The sequence below is a fragment of the Falco punctatus genome, assembly GCF_963210335.1.
Source record: "Falco punctatus genome assembly, chromosome: 13".
Taxonomy (NCBI): domain Eukaryota; kingdom Metazoa; phylum Chordata; class Aves; order Falconiformes; family Falconidae; genus Falco; species Falco punctatus.
In genome coordinates, this window is record NC_137593.1 from 12622231 (window position 1) to 12643520 (window position 21290).

Sequence of the window (21290 nt, forward strand, 5' to 3'; positions counted from 1 at the left end):
ACATGAGTGTATTCTTGAGGGCTTTACAATAAATGGGACTTAACAATGTCCCGTACATGTTAGCCAGAGCTCCCTGAGAAGCTGGGCAGTTGGCTTGGCAGTTGGATTTGGGGTGCCTCGATGTTTTGACTATCTGAGCTCTTTATGATGGTATTGATATGGAAGATGGCTACCAGTTGAGAATAGGAGACTGGCAAGCTGGGCAGATTGGGCATGCTCATAGCATTCCGTGAGAGGTGAGCACAGTGAGTGCTTAGGGTGCTGGACTTGCAGATGGGTTCCTCTGTGCATCTGCCTCCCTTCTGAAGGTGGGGAGATCCAACTGCACCAACCACCCCAGCTCCACAGCTGGTGCTGGATGAAACATTGGAGGACAGCTGCACTCAGGTGGCCACAAAGCCCTAGCTGTGGGTTGGGCATTGTGGCTGCTCATGATGGGAAACCACTGAGCCTGGTGGGAGAAACGGGTGTCAGGACTCTGCTTGTGTCCCCCCAGTGTGTATATTGCTTGCAGAGGTTTTTTGGATGCTGCAGATACGTGACCTGTGTGCATGGTTAAGGACCATCGTGAGTTTTGTGGGTGCTGAAAGGTCACAGCCTCTGTGTCTTGCTTCCATTTCTTCTAGGTTTCAATGGGAGTAAATCTCCTCCAGTTGCTTTTCTAATGCAACAAAACGCTGGAACTAGTGGGAAAGGAGAAAGAGACAGGTGATTGGTAAATATTTCTGTAAATGTTGTGGGATTTTGTTTCCAGAAAGTTACTTTCTTGCTGGGGGTAAAAAGAAAGGTAATTCAATAAACACAAAGCAGGCAGCGTGTTTGCATGCTCTAAGTGCAGGGAAATGCTGTGCCTCTGTTGCTTTCTTTTTTCTTTTTTCTTTTTGTTTTTTTTTCCTGGTACTGCCTTAAGGTGTCTTACCAGAAGTAGGGGCCGTCATTATTAAGAGAATCCTGTAAAACAGCTGTAATAATTGCACAATGTTCTCTATTGCTATCAGTTTTATAATTATTCATAGATTTTTTTAAAAAAAGCCATGAGGGACTGTCTTTGCGCACATCATTGATTTTGCTAATAAAATCTTATATTTTAATGGTACATTTCATTGGAAAACCATCAACTGCTCCATAAAATTAAGACTTAGGGTTTTGTGCGATGGGAATGTTTCCTGTTGTCTTGATGGGGAGATTGATCTAGATGGATTTATTTGATTGCTTAACAGCTATTGGGGAAGGGTACAGAATCGGATGCCTCATCTCTGCTCCAGCCTCTCTGACTGGGGGTTGGAGTTTGCCATCCAGCTCTTACCCTTCGCTTTCCCAATGGGGTGCTGTAATGGCCTCGTGTCCGTCCTCTGGGTCTGTCCGTGATGCAGAAGGATGCTGCATGGCTGGTGCTGAGCTCGGTGTGACTATAGCAACATAACTAGCTGTGTGGCTCCAGCCCGGCATCGTGCAGGAGGCTATGGCGCAGCGGGTGCTTGCGCATGTGGAGCACAGTCATACCTTGCCTGATTCCCTTATTTCATGGGGCATCAGCTCCCCCCTGCCCCTTGATTTCGTATTCTTCCAACCCACAAGAACCTTGATGGAGCTCCTGGCTGGTGGCTTCAGATCTTTGTCAAACTGTGCCTCTGCTTCCTTAAATGCCTCTCCCAAGCTCCCAGTTCCTCCGGGCTCCCGAGGACCGCAGGGATTAACATGCCCAACGTAGAGGGGTGGTGAGGCTCCCAAGGCTGCCATCGCTCCCGGCCCTTGCTCAGGGGGCTGGGAAGACTGGAGGAGCTGTGGTTTGTAGAGAGGGGTCTCAGTACATTGCTCTGGGCTGCTGATGGAGGGTGTGCTGGAGGAGAACATCGCATCCTGTGCCCCCGTGTCTCTGCTTGCTGCAGGGAGTGGGGGCGATGCCTAAAACTGCTTTGAAATAATTTCAGTGCTAGGTATAGGGCGAGGGCAGCTGCCTGACCACAACCACCGTCTTGTCCCCAGTGGTACCTCCATGTGGGGTTCCTATTCCACTGCTGTGACCACAGGTCAGCTGCTCAGGTGGAGAATGGTGTTTCTATTCAGGCTGGTCAACGACCACGGATGGGTTAAACTGCCTCCATCCAGTATCAAAACTGCCTCCATCCAGTATCAGCTAGGACATGCTTCAAAGCCCTGGGCTGAGCTTTCTCTGGCCCTTGCTAGCTGAGCTCTGCAGCAGTCCTGGATCAGCAGAACATTGTGTTAGTTCCCACTGCAAGCCCAGAGCGAGGTGAATCTGGGCGCTGCTCTGGTTTGTTTTGCCAAATACCACCCTTGCCATTAAGTATCTTTCCCCTGTAAGGCAGCCGTCAGCCTTGAACTGGCAGTCAGAAAGCTGCTGCTGAGCCAAAATTCTAGTCCTGTGTTTTGCAGTAATTAGCAGGTTTGAGCACGTCCTTAGTTCAGCAAAAAAAGCTGGGAGATACAAGCCTGTATTTCATTGTATGTATTTTTTAGAGAGCGTGTGTGTGTTGTATTTCAGGGAATGTTTAGCTTTCAGGTTCGTAGAGCTGAATCCGATTTACTTTTACAGGAGACAGCCCAGTTGTCCGTAGCAACCTGAAATTGATTTACCCCCCCTGCCTGCCGAAAGCTGTTCCCTCTTGAATCATCCCTTTAATTTAATACAGCAAACAGGATGTCCCTGCATGCAGAAACTTTTTTTTTTTTTTTTTAAACAAGTAACCTAGGCGAGAAAAATTTCTTATTTGAGCAACAGCCTGGACTGTCTATATTGCTGCTTGGCATTAGTGCTTTCCATGCCGTTTCCCTGTGTTTTGTTTCAGGCACTAGAGGCCATTATCAGTATCAGTTAATCACCGCTGCTGCCGCAGGGAGACCTTCCCCCTTGCGCTCCAGCCACCTCAGACGCCTTCTGTTCTCGGAAGCAGGTCTCTCTCCGGCATGAAACTCTTCAGGCTGCCCTGTTCTCCCCAGCCTCTGCTGTGTGGGCTGGCCTGGTGTGTGTGGTCATGCTGGAAAATATATTCTTTGTGGTCTGCATAGCATTAGTCCTGTGCTTGTGGCTCTGGTGATGGCATGCATTGAGGAGCAGGGTGAGTGCTGCTTGCAATGGTGATGTGCTGCATGGCTTTTCATCCCAACTTGAGGAGCAGTGTTCAAGGCAATGATGTGGTTGTTAAGCATCTTCTCCACCTTTTGCTAATTAGGGTGCTTAGGGCCAGAAGCTGCTGGTGGCTGTGCTGCAGAGACCCAGCATGGGTGAGGTGGCTGACTTTGCCATAGCGCTGTTGGTGCGTATAGCCTGGGGCATGTACAAGCCTGGGGATAAGTACATGCTCCTTGTTGACCTTGCTGAATATTTTAAACTCAAAAAGCATTATAATACTGCTGCTTACAGTCTTCTGTGACTTGTACCAGTTTGGCTCTGGTTTCCCATGCTAGGTCTGTGCTTCTGTCAAAACCTCTTTTTGCAGGTCTTTCCAGCTAAAGATGCTTCGGAGTGGGATGGTTGGAAGGCGTTTGGGAAGAATGGGAAGAACTGCAGTACTCTTTTGCTCCTGTTTATAAAAGAAGTCTGTGTCCTTGCCATCTCAGTGGTGCCCAAGGACTCCAAGGAAGTGACTTGCCTTGTCAGAGGAGTGCCAGAGATGAGGGATTTAGGGCGTTTATGCATTTATGGAAGAGCATTTGACTACATTTTGGAAGAGCAACAACTTGCATGTGGTCACAGAGCCTGCACCCTTTTTCCACAGTTGCTTGCCCCTGGTTTTTGCACACCATTGCAAGACAGCATAGACTTTCTCCTGTGCTCTTAGTTCTTGCCCTGCTTGTTACGAAGCTGTTGGGGGAGGTGTTGCTGGGCTGGGGTAAGGTATACTGCGGTAGCAGTTGTCCCACCAGAACTTGTCCCTGTTGACTGTTCCACATGAAGAGAAGCAAGCTGCTGCTTGCATCTACGCTTAGGCCATTAGCACAAATTGCACCAATCTGTGCTGTGAAATGTCTGCCTTTTCCTTGGCTTCCTTTTTTTCTGAAAAGGGAAAAAATAAAAGTATACGAAATCAATATGGCAGAGGCTTCAGTTGTGTGTTCACCTGCTGTCGTTTCTAGAGGAAACCATGTCACTCAGTATGCCTGGTGTATGGCACTTGTTGAGAAGATATTTATTTAATCTTTCTCTTTTTTCACATTAGTCAAAAAATTGGTTTATTTAATGTGCATCATCTGAACATTTCACTGAATAAGCTACGCAAAAAGGTTAATCTCCAATTATGTACTGCTTTTTCTGTCGCATCCAACTGCTTCAAAGACAGTAATGAGTGTATCTCTACTGATGATTTTCAGATGCAGAGGTAGCAGAGGCATCTACTACTTTCAGGTGCCAAAACTGAGACTTACAAGGCCTGTTTTTTTCAGAACACTTCATGTTTTGCAGCTCTCTACATGGTTATAGTACAAGTTGCAATTAGAGACTGAACAGAGAATCGCAATCCGTGACTGCTAGTTCTTGTCTCTTCTGGATGTGGTCTTTCTGTGTCTTTAGTTAGCCAGAAAAGGCACAGCAATAAATACCTGGGAAAATTTTGATATATATGACTTCCCTCTTATCGTTCGGGTGGTTTATGGCAGAGGCATAAATGGGATCTAATCTTTCAAAGTGACGCTTAGCTGGCAGACCGCAAAGCATCCCTTCTGGTCTCCTTACCATTGCCTGCCTTCATGCTCTCCATCTTCTGAAAACTGAATGAAGGTGGGGAGGCCACTGTCCCACATGGTTGCAACCTCCTTTTCCCCATCTCCTGGCTTTCATACACCACTAGCAAGTAGAGTTGACATTGCTCCAGGTCTCAGTGAGCTTCCGTGTGTCGTCGTTTGCATTCCTCCCTTCAGCAGGAGCACTGCCTGCCTGAGAGCTGGATTTAGAGTTACGTACGATCTGGCTGGGATACGCAGAAGTTCCTCGACTGTTGTCTGTAACTTTTGACAGCGGGATATTTGTAAATTTAAACGCTTCCTCCCAGAAGCATCAAAGGAACTAAGGCCACTTTTCAGCATGAACATGAAAGGCTTTCACGCACTAGTGCAGCAAGGATTGCCATGGAGAACAAAGGCTTTTGCTAATCGCTTCTAATGCCTTTCAAGTTTATGCCTCATTTTTTCCCCTTTTTCAGACAGCCTCCCAGAGTACTGAGACATCAGTGACTGACTCACCAAATAATTAACAGGAGGAGGACTCAATCTCTGAAACTTCTGAACACCTCTTTTAATTTTCTTAAACCAGTCAGTACCCTGGCCAGGTTCCAGTTTGTGTAATTACATTTGACCTAACTTAATCCCTTGGCAGTTTCAATTGCATGTGGTAGTCATTTTGGCTCCCTGTCCTGGGCTGCCATTCAATGCTACTCCATGGTTTTCAACAGCTGTCATAATTCAGCTGTAGAAACGGGTGCATTTTCTTGGTGGAAGCACTCCTCATATCTCTATCCCTTGCTAAACATCCTTATCTCACTGGTATTTTGGGAGGTAACATGTCTGATGCTGTAGATAATCTTGCTGAAGTCCTTGGAGCTACCTTCACCCTTAAAGATGAGCATGCATTTAAACTCTTACTAGTTGGCCATCATACATTGTGAGATTACTTTGAGTTCTTAATCTTCAGTAACAGGCATTTATTGCTCAGTCTCCTCAGCTACTGTGTGCTGCTGTAGGGACGTTATTGGTGCAGGTATTCCTCTTTAGCCTTGGAAACAGCAATTCTGTTACCAAATCTGTGCTAAATAGGAGCACGTCACCTTCCTGTGCTGACAGCAGTTGGGCTGGCTGTAAGCGTTGGCATTGGTAAGAGTGGAAATGATCAAGGAAAGCAAAAGCAGCTGAGAAGGGCTGCAAAGGAAAAAAACCAAAACAACCCAAGTGGAAACTTGGAGATTGACAAAGTGCTGTAGTGAAAGGTATAGTCAGATGGAGGTGCATGCAAGAGAGAAGACACTGAGTTGTTGCATTGGCACATCCTTAATTGCAACTGGCATCTTGTCTTCACAGCAGGTGGCAAATTGAGTGTTTCTTGGCTTCTGTCCTTGGAAAAGGCATCTTTGATACAAACCCACTTGATCCTTTGGGGCTAGCAGCAGCCCCTGCTAAGGGAAGACAGGAATTTAGACAAGATGGGGTGCAAAAGGTGATCCACTTGTGAAAGATGCTCTTGTGCCAAATTATCTGCTATCGTCTAGCTCTGTTTTTCTGAGTGCCTCCAGAAGTAGGATGGCAAACGTATTATTGCTGCTCTCCCTTGTTGCTTGTTCCTGCTCATGAAATTTAGGATGGTTTTGTTATTCAGAGCTCTTCCCTGTGTTTCCAAACACTGCTCATGCAAATTTTTACTTTGTTCTTTCCTCATTGTCACCAAACCCTTGGGTTCAGGAGAAAGATTTCTTTTTGCTAGATAGAACGTCCTGAAGGAGGTAAGGACTATGTTGTGAACACAAAAGTTACTCAACCTTTCACCAGACCTGACTACTTTTCCTCTGGGTCTATCCCATAATTATACACACTCAGATCTCAGAGTAGACTGGAAGTCTTGCCTCTGATGGTTTCAGTGACTCTGTAAATAAAGTCACGGGTGGCAACATTAAGATCTGTCCTCTGTCACAGCGAGTAAAGCTTTGGAGTCGGAGCCATCTGATTTTGATGTGTGCTGGGTATTGCTTATAACTTGGCAGAACTTTCTGCAAAGTCAGTGAGCACTTTGTTTTCTAGAACACAGATTTATCAAACCCCTATGGTGGTTGTCAGAGAAAATGTGGCCAAGTTTGAGTAATGGTGCAGGATGTATCTACAGTCATCGATGTTGCTTTTGAAGATCTGTTTGAATGTTAAATAATGGAGTGGAAGAAAGTGCACGTCAGAGTTGTTGGGTTTTCCTCACTACTGGATCCTCTGCCTACCATCCTAAAGGCAAATCTTTTCTTTTTCTTGTTTCAGAGTACTTTATAACTGGGTGTGCCTGAATGCATCAGCCTTTGGACTTGAGCGTCTTCTCTTGAAACAGCCTTGTGATATCCTAGGTGCCTGTTCTCTCGGGGTAAGAAAAGAAATTCACGTGCAGAGACACAAGATTAAGAATGTGCTTTGAGCAGAAGCGGAATGGCAAAGAGGGCAAGCCACACTGGTGCCTCAGCTTGTAAATTTTTGGAAATAGTGAACTTGTCATGAAGAGAGGGAATAAACTGTAAATCTGCCAACTGTAAATAGGACAAATTATGAGCTTAAGTTGCAGCAAGAGAAATTTAGATGAGACATTAGTAAGTGATCTCCTGCATTAATAGCTGAGCGATGGAGCAGGTCGCCTGAGGAGCTTAGGCAGTTTCAGTCGTTGGAAAGGTTTAAGAACAAGTTGGAAAAAGCTTTAGCAGACCTGCTTTTGGGAGAACCAGTCCTTCCATGTGGTGAAGAAATGGACTAGATGACTTTTGGAGAGTCCTCCTAACCTGTTGATGGTTGGAACAGGGAGTATGTGAAAATCTTAACAACCTTATTTAAAACTGGTAAGATAAAAGGCAAAGCTCAGTGTATCTGTGCAAAAGGAGCTGCTGGGTCTGATGATGAGCTGATACAACATCAATTAACTCTGGTGCTCCGTGTCTTTGCTACCGGAATGGCGATGTTCTTCTGGAGGGAAGTGTAAGCTTATGGAAAAGGAGTTTAATCCTCTGTTGTTGGCATGTAATGTAAACTTGTGATAAAAACAGGAGGTTGTATCAATTCTGGTTCCTTTGTAGCAAGTTCCTGGGAGTTTAGGTCTCTTCTGTGATCCACGTAAGGGCTTTACTCTTACACACAGATAGGTAATCTCTTCTGCTTTATTGTGGTGTGAGAGCACAATGCTGCAGGTATACTGAGCAAAATACAAATATCATGTGAAACACAGCGAGAGGAACCAAATGATTACTTTTCCTCTCTGTTTCCAGGGGCTGATGAAATGGAGAGGAGTTTCATTTTTCTTTTCTTGTTCTTCTGTTCCTGTTCTCCATTATGTTTCTTTGTCCTGTCTTGACAGCAAACACAGCAGGCTGTGTTTAAAGATGCTGGCTCACCATCTGAGTCTCAAAATTATGTCCTGAAGATGGCTGCTCATTTAGTTCCCTTGCTTTTACCTTGTTCCCCTGGGAGCTGCAGTTGACAAACCTAGCCTGGGCTCAGGCAGCCTCTGAGCCATCATCATGAGGGGCTCAGGTGCTTCATCTTCCTTGGTCCGATTAAGGACAGTGAGATACCTGTCCTTTCTCATAGGACACCTGAAATTTGGTGGGAAATTCTTCAACCTCCTGTTGGACTTTGTTTGGGATTTATTTGGTTTCTCTAATATTTACCTTTCATCCTTAATGTCAGCAAATACTGATGTCTCCCCTGGAGTTATAAGAGTGTCTTACTGTTCGTTATCATCTTCTGCTTAGCAGAGATAAGCTGGTGTGTCCCAGGGGTCTGGGAATGTGGAAGAAACTTTCAAATAGCTCTAAGAAATGCAGATGGTGTCAAGAGACAAATAAGGGGGTGCCTTTCTGAAGTCACCTTTGTACATGTTTTTTTGTGGTTTTCTTTTTTTTTTTTTTTCTTTTTCCTCTTGAGCTTTTCAATTCCTGCAACTATCTGCTCAAATCTTGAAAGCAAAATGCGTTCATGGAAAGATACAATTTACTGTGTGCCCCCTGATCTTTTGATCTCAATCAATCAAATAAATTCAAGACCTTGCAGTTCACCTTGTTGCAAGGACAGTTAATAAGGTGAGGGGTTGTGCCAATGCAGTGATGGTTTTCCAGCCTTTTTTATTGTTATTTTTTTTTATGATTCTGACCTTTTGGACTGGTCAGGGTAAGATTATTTGCAAAGAATACTCCATAAATGTGCCTGTCAGGACCGGAGTTAACATTCAAGCGTTGCTGCTTAGCAAGAGAAAACAATATGTTAAAGTTCATTTTAGATTTCCCTGCAGGGTTGAAAATAATGACAAAACTCACTTAACATGGCAGAGATGAGTTCTGCCACCTTTGTGGGGGTGATTGCCTTACAGTCCTGCAGCACCCTGCAGCTACGTGCCTGGTGAACTTGCTGGCTGCGCCTGAAGATTTGGTGTCTGGTACCTTGTGCTGGGATGACTTGGGGCAGGGAGCCCTGGGTGCATCTCCCAGCTCTGAGGTGTGATCTCAGTCAACTAGTAGTTATCTTTGGTGTTGCAACTGAAAATTCTACACCACCCCCCCCACCCCCCCCCCCCGCCATGCTGTACTCCTTGCTTGCACCTGCAAATGAGGTTTTGTAGAGCTGCTCTAACCTCTGTGTCCTGCAAAGCAGACCTGCTTCCATCATTACGCTCTGAGTGCATTGCAAGTGTTGCTTAAGAAAGTCCTAACACATCCCGGTGAGCAGTGCCCTGTGGGTTGCTCGTTGTGATCTTTAAGTTCTTTGGGAATCTCAGATTTTGGTGGGCAGCTGGTTGGGATTTCCCAATGTGACTGTTCATCAAAACAGTTCCTAGATGTCTCCCACCTAATGCTTGCCACCGAGGAGGCTTGCAGCGTCTAGTGGCAAGAATCTTGCTTGCCTGTCAGAGAGTATAATGCTGATTATCGATGTTTCTGCTGTTGTGTCAGCAGAATTGACTTCTGTGGGTGAGAGCAGCATGAGGAGTGAAGCTGGGAGCCAGCAGCTGCTATTTAAGCATTAACCTGCAGCACTGGAAAATCACACCAGTTCGTTGCATAGAAATGGTCTCTGTATAGAGCCTGGTCATGGATGTAAATATAGTTTGTCAGAAGCATGTGGCTCTTCAGAGGCTATTTTTTCCTCCTTTCGTAGATGAGAAGGTGAAGGTGTTAAAGACAACTTACTTGCTTTACCCATAGGAAAGTGCATGGCAGTAGAGCGCCGAGGTTGCGTCTGAGACCCATAGGTTTGGCCAAAAAAAACCCCCAAAAAGCTACATGTAGTGAAAGGCAGCTCATTCCCTGAAAAAAATATGCCATCAATTGAGAAAGCAGACTGGGACTGGGTGGTGAAATAACAGTGCAAAATGCAATGTGACTTGTGGAAAGTCACGCGGCACCTCAGTGACAGATCCCCTGTGACAGCCCAGTGGCTCTGGGTCCAACTCTGCAATGCTGTAATTTGCAGCAAAACAGATGGGTCTGGTTCATTGTCAGCATTGTCTGAGAACTTTCAAAATAAAATAAATAAATTAGCATTTACTCCCATCTTAAAATCCAAAAGCCATTTCTCCAGTGCCTGTAAATGACTTAACCCTTTGCTGGATTTACCTGCCTTGCACATACAAGCAAAGATATGGGAAAACCAGGTGACTGAAGGTGGCAGAGAAGTGCCTTTGTTGTGTGCTGCTGCACCCTAACAAGCCCGGTGGCCCTGCTGTGAGCTGGGGAGAAGTGTCCCCGTCCCCATGGATAGCTGCCAACCTGGAAGGTACCAAGGGGAAAAGCCCTCCAATAGGAGGGAGTTTTGCATGGCCCAGGCACCAACATTCTTTTTTCTTATTCTAAAAGGGACTGGCAATTAGCAGCAGGGGTAATAGCCACCTTGAATTAAATCATATGGAGGCATGAGAAATAGCAGGGTATATTTGGAAATATCTATTGCATATATATATTCCTCTTAAGAAACATGTTGGAGATGCCATATCCATAAATACTAATAAGGCTGTTTGATTCCAATTTTCAGGTAAGATTAACATTTTATTGAGTATTATATCTGTCACATTCAATGCTTTAGTGTACCATCCTCTCTGGCTTATTAGCATAATTGCAGTGCTTAAGCAACAATAAAAAATTCAACAGTAAAATAGCAGTTAGCACAGGCAATTTGTTATCAAAAGCTTTTACTTAAGGACAGCTTTTGAGCATGTTTATTATCAAGTTAGGGCTATACATTATTTTTTATTTAGAAAAACAAGAAGGAAATGTTGTAGGATTTTTTTTCTTTTTTAATGACTAAATCAGAAGGCCTGAAAACTGGTCACAGCCGCCTTCTGTTTCTTAAAATTACTCAGGAAAGTCACTTGGAGTGGGAAGACAAGATAATGAAACAAACTCAGGTCTGGAGCAGGGTTGTGATGTTAATGACTCAGTAGAACCATTTCAATAAATCTTGATGCCATCTTGAGTGCTCTTCTAAAATTCCCTTGTTGCATCCCAGGCTCTGAAGGCACCATCCTCCCCCTCCGGAACCGACGGCACTGTCATCAGAGCAGGTCAAGGGCCGGGGTGGCCCAGCCTGGTGCCCCAGCAGTGGCTGCAGCCCAGGAGGTGACTCAGCTGTGTGCTGCAGGGACAATGGGCCTGCAGATGAGGGGAGGGGCCAGATGGAACCCGTAGGAAGATGGGACTTTGATGCTGGTGCTGGTTGTCTCTGAGGTTGGAGCCAAGGAGTGTGGTGTGGCTGTGTGACGGCGCTGCTTGCTCCCCCTGTTTCTGTTTTCCCTTTGAGGACACTTAGGGGAGCAGTCCTCTTCCAGAAAAGCTGTAGCATAGATGTGTATGTATGCGTGTTTGTGCACATGCACCTGTTTGGGCACATACATGCATGTTTGCATGTACACACAGAAGGTCCCCTTTTGCCAGCATGGCAAGATTTCACGTGTGTATTTTAATTTTCAGCAAAAGGCATTTTGAGGGCAGATTTTCTGTGTGCATTTAAAATACAAAGTTGTACCTCATAAAGGAAGAGGTAAATGAGTTTTAAACAAAACAAGAAGTCCTCAGACTAAGAGGTCCATCAGGAAAAGCACAAGCATTTGGAGAGAGGAACACTGTTGCTGTGATTGCTTGTGATCCCTTTGCTGGTGAAGGCTTTTTTTCAGACCCCTGCTCTGTTTGAGTTTGCTCCTCCAACACCCTACAGCTTCTGCTTGAGTTCTTCAGATTGTTATCCTCAGTTGTCCTTGTTGTTCCTCCCCTCCAGCATCCCTATTCTCCCCATCACTGGAACTTGGGGTCTCTCTCCTCTTATGTTTTCTTCATCCTTCCTTGTTCTGGGAGACCTCCTCTGCCTGGTGCTGCTTTTTCAGAGGTCACTCTCCCATCTTCTTGACAGATGACTCCCAGTGGACCTGTCATTCCTTGCCATTTTGGTGGTACCCAATGCCCATGGTCAAGAGCTGCCACAGCCCTGGCAATGCCTTGGTCAGGCTTACAGTCTGGACAAGCCAGAGAGGTAAACCTGTTTTGATTTGGGTTTTTGCTCCCATTTTGACTGTCATCTAAGCTCACCCCATGAGGAGAAGTGAAGGCAGCACTGCCCTGGGGCAGAAGCTTGTGTTCATAGTGAAACAGGATGTGCAAGCAGGTTGTAGGAATTGGGAAGGGAGCACATGGAAACAGGTGAAACTAAACTGGGCAGATAATAGAGAAGTGATGTGCCTGTGGGGTCCTCTTCACAAACACCCTCTTCTGCGAATATGTGAAATTTGAAAAGAGCTGGTTGTTTCAGATCCTTCTTTTTGGGGGGAGGGCAGTGGTGGGGTGTGTGGGTAAAAAAACCCCATGGTGTTCTTCAAAGATAAATTGTGTGTTTCAGATTCTTGGGTAGTCACGAGTATTGCATTGGTACACAGCTCACTCTCATGAAACTGCCTAGTACTGCACAGTGTTTAGACTTTCTGTCAACCAGAGAGCTTGGTGATGCTCCTGGGAAGAGGAATACACAAACCAACTGCAGAGCTAAAACTCCTGGGAGCTTTGCACTCAGTGGAAATTTGGCTGTGATTCAAATTGCAGTTGAAATACGGGCTCCCTGCCTCTGTCGTCACCTCACGGGGACTTGTTGCTGCTCTCCCAAGAACCAGCAGGTTCCTGCACAGTCCTGCAGGTCCCCGTGATCGCTCCTTCTGGCTCTGCTTGTCTTGCTTTAGTAGCATCCAATGTGTTTGCTACCTGAGCATCTCCTGCTTGCATCTAGCCTTGTAGCTAGCTAGCAGTGACAGTTCTCTGCTGCAGCCAGGGAAGCACCCTTCTAGAGCCTGTACACAGGCAGAGGGTCCTCACATCCACAGGAGGAGCTGGGGGACCAGGGAAGGTGCTTTCTTGGGTTGTTGATGTGTTTGAGGGTATTTCCAAGTGGCTCCTACCTATGATCTCTGACGTGGAGTACTATAGTCCTCCAGCGGTTCAGGTAGAAAGGACTTGGCAGGTGTCTTCTGTTAGCCCCTGCCTCAAAGCAGGGTTAGCTTCAAGCTTCGGTGAGGTTGCTCAGGGCTTGCCATGGCATTGGTGGTCTGGCCTGTTCTTGAGGGATGGTGATGGTGCATGCCTTGGTCAACAAGAAGGAACCTTACGGAGGGCTTTGGAGGCTGTATTCTGGTGTCAAGATAGTGGAGCAGTCAGGTTTCTGGGATAAGGTCTGCATGAATGGTCAGCCGACAGCCAGGGCACTGCAGTGACACGGGTCCTACCTCTGATTCCCCTTGTGAAGCGGGGAACACCATGCCCAGCTCTGCAGGGCTGGTGCTGCTTGAGGCTGGCCGCCACCATAGCTGCTGGGGAAACCGCATGGCTCTCCTTCATGATGGACAGGGAGGGATGGTGGGAGAAGGTCGGTGGCTGGAGCCAAGGCCATGCATGGACACATCCTCCTTGAGGAGAAAAGTACCCGCATGCTTCTTGCAGGGAAAAAAATGGGCTGAAAGAATTTAGCAGTGATAAATGTCATAAAAATACTTATGCTGGAATTTGTAAAGCCTGGAACATCTGTTCTCAACAGAGCTTTGATCATGTTGTGAGGCTTTTAAAATGATACTTCCATGAAATAAGTGAGATCCTTATGGCTGCAGGATTCCTTTCGGTGCCCTTTTTTTTCATGGAGCAAAAAGGCAGATTTCACAGGGAACATTACATGACTTGAAACACATATTTTAATGGTTAGTATCAAGCAAACAATGTTTTATTAGGTGCTAGAAAAATGTTCCAGTTACATACCCCAGGAAGCAAAACACTCCCATTTACTTTTAAGCTTATGGGAGCTGTACTTTGAAAAAAAAAAAATCAAGAAAAAAATCAAGAATTCATTGCTTTTATATTACTGTATTCGAACCCAAAACAAACATGTTGAAATGAGCTTAAACATTTTAAAGTCGTTGTCAGAAAAGGGCCTTTTTTGGGTTTTGTTTCCAGGCAGAGGTGCAGACAAACCAGGATCTGTGTGTTTTCTGAGGGACACACCGCAAACAATTGCAAGACACTGACAATTTACTTTCCTTGGTGTGCTGCTTTGGATTGAATAACTTTTTAGTCATCTGCTTTTCTCTGACGACTCATCCTTTCCCCTTTCCTCGTTGTTTTAGCAGGCTTCTGCCTGTTGCCCTTCAAGCAGCTGCGTGTTTGTGGCTGAAATGTTGTGAAGTTGGATGTCTCCAGTGTTTGAAGGAGCATGGAGAGCTCTGATTGCAGAGCTGGGTTCTTTGCAATGTGGTGCCTGGCAGGAGGATTTCTGCTCCTCTGCCTTCTTGCTACATGTAGGAAAAAGAAGTATCTCCTGGGCTATGTTTGCAGAAACCACCTGTAGGACGTGAGGAGCAGCAGAAAGGAGGGAGAAATTGAAGAGGAAATGCGGAACAAGGTGGAATTCTCCTTTGCTATGTTTGTGTGTTCATACTTGGGAAATCCTTTCCTGCTGCTGCAGCCAGCGAGTCCGGCAGCTCCCAGCGGGGTGCTGGGGCAAGGCTGCTCGCTCTCGCGTCCCCTTCCCTCTGCTGGATGGATGAATGGCCTGCGTGTGGCCCCGGGGCTCTCCCCAGCAAGCAGCAGCCTGGGGCAACTCATGGTTTCTTCCCTTGAAGGCTGCCCAAGCCGTGGAAGGAGGAAAAGTTATGGTCATAAATGACAGAGAAGGAATACAGCTGTGCTTTCTAGTAAGGTTCTGGGTGTCAGGGGTTAATTTATGAACACTAAATCGTTTCATTAATTTCTACAGCACCCAACAGGTGAACAGGCGGCTTATTACTGTGACATAGCCATTTATAGCAGTTTTCCTTTGCTAACACCTGTGACTCAATTCTGTTACATGCTTATGCTGTCTGTTAATTATTTACCAATGATTTACAAGTACAAGAGTACAAATAAAATGCTTTTATGCTGAAGACTGCATTGCACACCTAAGATTCCTGGGATTTGTGCCACTGTGCTACCAGGTACATTCCCATCATCATCCTTGGCTCAACTTGCTTTAACAGGGAGTTCGACTAGATGATCTTCGGAGGTCCGTTCCAACCCCACCATTCTGTGATTCTGGGCTTCTGACAGAGGACTCCCCATCCATGCGTGAGCCAGAGGCAGCCTCCTGCCCGCCGCATTTTGTGTGCAGAGGGGCTGTGTTGTTAGTGAAGGGCTTGCTACGTACATGGCTGTGGTGTATGAGGGGTTCTGTGTCCTTCGGTTCCTTGCAGATTGGTTTGTCCTGTTTTGAGTGACTTCCTCCCCCCCTACAAAGGCTCATTCTTCTCCATAGTGATGGCAGAAGCAAACTGTTTAAAAGAAACCACTGTGATGTGCTTGATTTTTTTTTTTTAAGTGTAAAATAGTAAAAAAGTCAAGTAGCAGATAAGAGTTCTGACTCAGCTGGTAACTTATGATCCTATGCTATTTCTGTAACATTTTTAGCTTATGACCAAATTTTTCTAATATTAGGACATTGCCATAGAAAGCATGTCAGAGTCTCAGGCTGTCAGAACACATCGCTGTACAGAATATATATATTTCTGAGCAAGTGTGCAGGAGCAGTCCAGTAAGTTCTTTGTTGTGGTTTTAAATTGCTGCAGTTTCTTTTTCTTTTTTCTTTCCTTTTTTTTTTTTTTTCCCCAGTTGATTCACTTAGCAAACAGTGCTGTGCAGAACAACATAGCAGGTTTTTGTTTCTTACGGAGTCAGGCACAGAGCTCCAGTCCCCAGCTGTGGCTCTTGCAGGCTGGAGTTTCTTTACTGGTAGATTTGCACCTGGTGTAAAGTGCTGTGGGTCAATTCAAGCTGTGCTATGTGGAATTTATGGACCTTGAGAATCTGGTCATACAGCTCATGGTTTTAGTTCTGGAAGAAGTTCTGGAGATGGTTGTCATGTTCTAAGGAGACAAGAATGTATGTGCAAAGTTTCTATAAGCTCAAGGAAAGCATGCGTGAAAAAATAAGCATATGTGTTGCAGTACAAGAGAAGGCGATTACTGAGGAAATCCCAAAGTTTACAAGTAGGATTTTTTTATAGGTTCAAATCTGCTGCGGTTTCAGAGTACCTAAGGACACTTAAAGTAATGAAACTCCAGACAGTCCAGCCCAAACATGCGTGACACACAGCAGCAAAGGAATCGTTGGGTTTAGCACTACCAGTCAGCTAGCTAATGCAACAGCTGCTCTGGGATTTTGCATTTAATTTTTCGTCTGGATAATAACGGGGAACACAGGGTTAACGATCTGTGTCCAGTTTCCCTCCAAAGTGCTCTATTTGCGCTTTGTGGCTGCTTTTCATGGTTCTTTGCAGCAGCCCTGAATGTCAACTGACCTGAAGAAATGCAACAATGGATGCTTAAAAAAATCCAAAAGAAAAGCTAGAAAGGATGTTGCTTTCTAGCTTTTGATGTGAACACCTTGTACTCAGACTCCCTTTGATTAAGTAACCAGCAAGACCTATTCACATGTACTCCAATTAAAATTTAATGAAGCAAGAGGATGTATTCATATATGCTGACTAATATGGGAGTAATAGATTCCAGTAATTCGGCTCTGCAAGCCCTTTGCTTCACGATCAAGGCTTGTTTTACCAGAAGGCTCCTCAGTGGCTGCATACCTCCTGCGGCATGGACAACCCTTGCAAGTCTGGGTTCCTGCAGTTCCAGCAGCATGGCTTGTCCATGAAATAACGTGGAGCTTTTGCAGGGTAGAGCCTTATCAGTGAAGCTCGGTTTGGTCAGTTGCAAGAGGTGAGGCAGGGCTCCTGCCCTAATGTGCGCAATCAGAAGAGGTCAGGGAGTTGCTAGATGTGTGTGTTATATCTGCCCTTGTATCAGAACTCTCACCAAGCAGCAGCTGGATGAGTGGAGCAACATGTAGCGTGAAAGGAAGCCCTGTTGGCCCTGATTTTTTAAGCAGGAAAATCAGTGCTTAAGCGGAGCCTGTATGACAGCTAAGCTGGTGTCAGAAAATATCCAGGCTTTTAGTGCCTCTGCTGTGGGTTTACTGGGATGTTGCTTTGGTACCTGCACCCCCGAAGGGATAGAGCCCTGCTTTGCAGAGTATTTCACTTCTGAAACGTTGCTCCCACCAGTGGGGAATGCACAGACATCTGCATGGACAACAAAATGACCTGCAAGGAGTGGTGCAGAGACTTGCTTGCTTTCACACCGTGTCTTTCTCTTCCTGAGCATTTCTACCTCTCAGGCACTGCAGAGCTCCTGCATCACCTCACACCCAGGATGGGGGTTGGAGAAACGGTGTAAGAAGAGCTCATCTGCTCATTGCACAGCACCCTGTGGCTTCAGCTCTGTGCAAGGATTGCTATCCTACCTCTGGAGTGGAATGTGGCAGTGGGGTGATGCTGCTGAGCTATGTTAAATGGCATTTTTTTGGATAAGCAATGAAAGATCCTGCTGTATCCACTCTTAGTAATGCGTTGGGCAACAGAACGGAAATGCCATGGTGGAATTTGCCTTTGCTACTGACCCTTGCATGTCATGTGCGAGCTCCTCATCACCAGACCTTTGTTTTGCCTTATCCAGAATACAAAGCAGTGCTTTATGGGCATGGCTGGCTGTTTTCCTTCTGGCTTGACTCAGTAGCAGAACTGCAGCAATCTTTCCCGGGGTACACTGCGTCTTCCAGTTATCATCTGCTCCAGTCCCCATCCCCTCCTGCAAAAGGCTCTTGCTTACTCTGTTGCAGTAGAGTGCTGAAGAAGCCATCAAAGGGAGATGCGACTCTGGAGCTAAGATCTTGTGCTTCATTTTTGGCTTGGAAATCTGCTCTTGGAACAGTAATCATGGGATTTCTCTTGAAACCTTCTTTGTGTGCCTTTCTGAAGAAATAGCTGGAAGGAGAAGACCTGTCAGTTGAGCTCTAAAAGAGAAACCTATTGGCTCTGAATACACTGGGGACATTATTTAAGGTCAGTTGATCTGTGAGAAGGCACGACTTATCTAACGCAGCCTAAGGTTAGTTATGCAACAGACAGGCTGCTCTTTGTTGTGAAGAACAACTTCAGTGTGTGCCTGTGAAAATCAAAGGTCTTGCTGAGGGCGTGTTGTGTTCTGGCTGGAAGCTACTGGGTGTCCTCCTCTAGTGATTTTCCTTCTGTAGTATATTATCATCGCAGAAAGGTTTGCAGTGGAAAAGCCATTCAGCAGTTGCAGGCTGCAGAAGCTGAGCTGCTAGTAGAAGTGTACCGTGGTGGGTGGTGGTGCAGGACCACATGCCTATGGTATTGTTTCGGACCAGTCTTTACATCCTTCTCTTCTCCACCATACATCTCTCTGTGTCATAGGTGAGATTGCTGGATTGTCTAGATGCCTACACAGGGCAATATATTTAAGGTAGACACTGAAGAGGTGTGTTTTCAGGCTTCTTAAGAGAGAGATGTAATGATTTGCCATTTATGTTGGTTTGAAATACCAGGTCTGTGGCATGCTGGCTGCATGGGCACTGGCAGCTCCTTTCTTGGAGAACCTTTCTTCCTCTGTCACCTCCTGTTAAAACGTGCTGCCTGGCCAAAGTGCCATTATCTCTCCAGAGAGACTCAGCAAATTGGAGTAGGACGATTTTTCTTTAAAACTAGGATTGGTCTCCTGTGCCTTGTGGGATGGGTGGGTAGGAGTGAGCAGCTCTGGACAGCCATTTTTTGGTTTGAGCCTTTGTGCACAGTGAAAAATGCTCTATTGCTTGTGCAAAGCTAAGCATAATATTCAGCCAGATTGCCACACTGCTTGCGGACTGTCTTCTTTCTGTGCTTTTTATTTGTGTGGTGTGTGTTGGGAGGTTTAGTATTTGCAGAATGAGGATATTTTAATAAGCTTTGCAAAGATACTGGTCTTGCATGGTTTGTTAGCTGTGTACACCTGGGCAGAACTAGAGGGTGATGAAAATAAGTATCTTGAGGTGGGGTTATTTTGAGGACTTTATGAAAGAGATGAAAAAACTAAGCCTTAAAAGAAAAGACTCAAGGTGTATAGCATAAAATGTTGTTCCTGGAAGTTCAACTTTATATATAGATGGCTTGGTGAAATCCAAATTGCAGTAAAAAGGTGCTGACGACTGTCGTACGGTGTGACAGTGGGGAGCCGGTTGGCTTGGCCGCAGTGATCCCTGGTCTGGGTGCCTCAGAGATGCAGATGCTGTGAGGTCAGGGCGAGTGTTCACTTCTCCCGCGGTGCAGCTTGGGACTGAAAGGGTTTTTCCTACTTGCCTCTTGCTCTGGAAGTCTTTTGGCTGTCCAACTCCTGCGTTGCTCTGAGCTCCCTTTGAAGTATGTTCTGGGGTTACAGTTAGTAAGAGATTCCCTCTGCTTTACAAAACCAGGCTCCGCGTTCCCCCTTCTCAGCATCCAAAATGATGAGCAGTTTCTGTAAATCTAGGCCTATGGATTTCATGAGGACCCCTGACAGCCGGGGGTGATCATGTTCTTCCCAAGTGTTTCCTAAGCAGGAAGAAATCAATGCGTCAAGGAGACTGTGCTTGACATCTGTTAATCATACTGTCCCCTTACGTCTAATGTACCAGAAAAGGGTCTGAAAGGGAATCCCTTTGCCCTGGCTAATTGATACGGAAACAAATTGTCACAAGTGAATATAAATTGGTTCCTAAAAAAAAAAAAAAAAAAGAAAAAAAAAAAAAGAGGGAACATTTGTTTGGTAGTTGGAATTGGAAGGAACAGTTGGAAACCAAAATAAAACGTACAGTAGCATGAGATACTTGGCTGCAGCAGACCCTGTAAGTGGTCCCACCAGTCCCACAGTGCCCCATGCTAAATACTTGGGAATAAAATGCGTCCTGCTGTTAATGCTGCATCGAATGAAGGCGTTGTGGTACATGCCTGGGGCCATGGGCTGGGGAATGATAACTGTTTTCTTCCTGTATACCATCGATGAGATGATTTTGAAGCTTTACCATCCTGACTTCTGCAGCACACATTAAGCTGCATATGACATCAGTGTGAAGAGTTGTGGCACTTGTGGTTATGGCATTGGGATTCCTTATATTTACTTTCTAGGGAACTAAAATTCAAAGCAGCTTTTATGGCTGTCACGAGAATACTGTCAGTTTCAAAAGAGGTGGGTAAATGTGCATTGACCTTTAACTAATACGGCCATATCCTATTTTCTGTGTGTTTCCAATTAGGAGAAGTATGTTATGACTTTTTTTTTTTTTAATTGTTAAAATAGGAAAGTTATTTAACTGCAAGACTTCTGCTTTTTCCCAAAATAAAGATAGTGAGTTGTTGTCCAAGGGCAGAAGTTTACATACAATTACTGTTATAAGCTGGAAATCAAGATTTAATAATAGCACGCACCATCTGCCACCAGTGATGGAAGAACAAGACTGCACCCTGGACTGCTGTAAGCAGTTTTTATTTGCAACTTGCAGTGAGGCTTCAGAGCTTCGCACCCTTCTGTGGAGGAGAGAACAGGATTCTCGGTTGCTGCTGCTGATCCTCTTCCTGAGCTTTTGGGTTTTTTGCACTTTAAACCCCACTTGCAACATTTTGTCATTGCTCAGTGTGGTGAGGTGTCCCTTCAGAATAAAATAGTGTTGACTGTGCCAGACTTGACTCGGCTCTGTCTGAAGCCAGCTGCAAGCTCCTGGTTGTCACTGATGAGAGCTGGATCCCCTCCTTGGGAAGACTGTGCCTAGTTTTTTCGTGTGTTTTGATGGTGGTGGGAGGTGATGGGTGCATCTGGCTGAGGTAGAGGAGGGTCTCTCCCCAGGCTGCTTCTTAAAGGGCACGTGCCTCCTCATTTTTCTGGATTTGTGTTGCAAAATAATTTTATACTTTGTTCCTAGGACTTGGGATCCTTTTCATGAGCTGCGGTGGATCTTTTGCTTCCTTAGGAAAAACAAACTGTATTTTTCCACTTTTTAAAATGTACTTTGCTAAACAGGTATTTTTGTCAAATTGCAGTTTCCTCCAAAACATTTTTCTTTATGTAGAAAATGGGATTCCACCTCTCCTAGACCTTTGGTAACAGCTGTTCTGCTAGCTAAATGTCACTGAATTAAAAAGAAACAAAACTAAGAATATGATGTTTTTCATAAAGATTTTAGTTGACTATT

At 45.4% G+C, this 21290-nt stretch overlaps 1 protein-coding gene across 16 annotated transcripts in view; it reads left to right on the forward strand.

Annotated features, from left to right (window-relative positions):
• LPP (LIM domain containing preferred translocation partner in lipoma) overlaps nucleotides 1–21290 on the forward strand; it is a 371893-nt gene that overhangs the window by 95979 nt on the left and 254624 nt on the right. For 5 of the 16 annotated variants that reach the window (XM_080409296.1, XM_080409294.1, XM_080409284.1 and 2 more), the window contains one exon: nucleotides 627–7069. The exons of 3 other annotated variants lie outside the window; for them this stretch is intronic. The gene's annotated coding sequence lies outside the window, so the exon portion shown is untranslated. 8 more of the 16 variants (XM_080409295.1, XM_080409293.1, XM_080409299.1 and 5 more) reach the window with 4 other exon arrangements.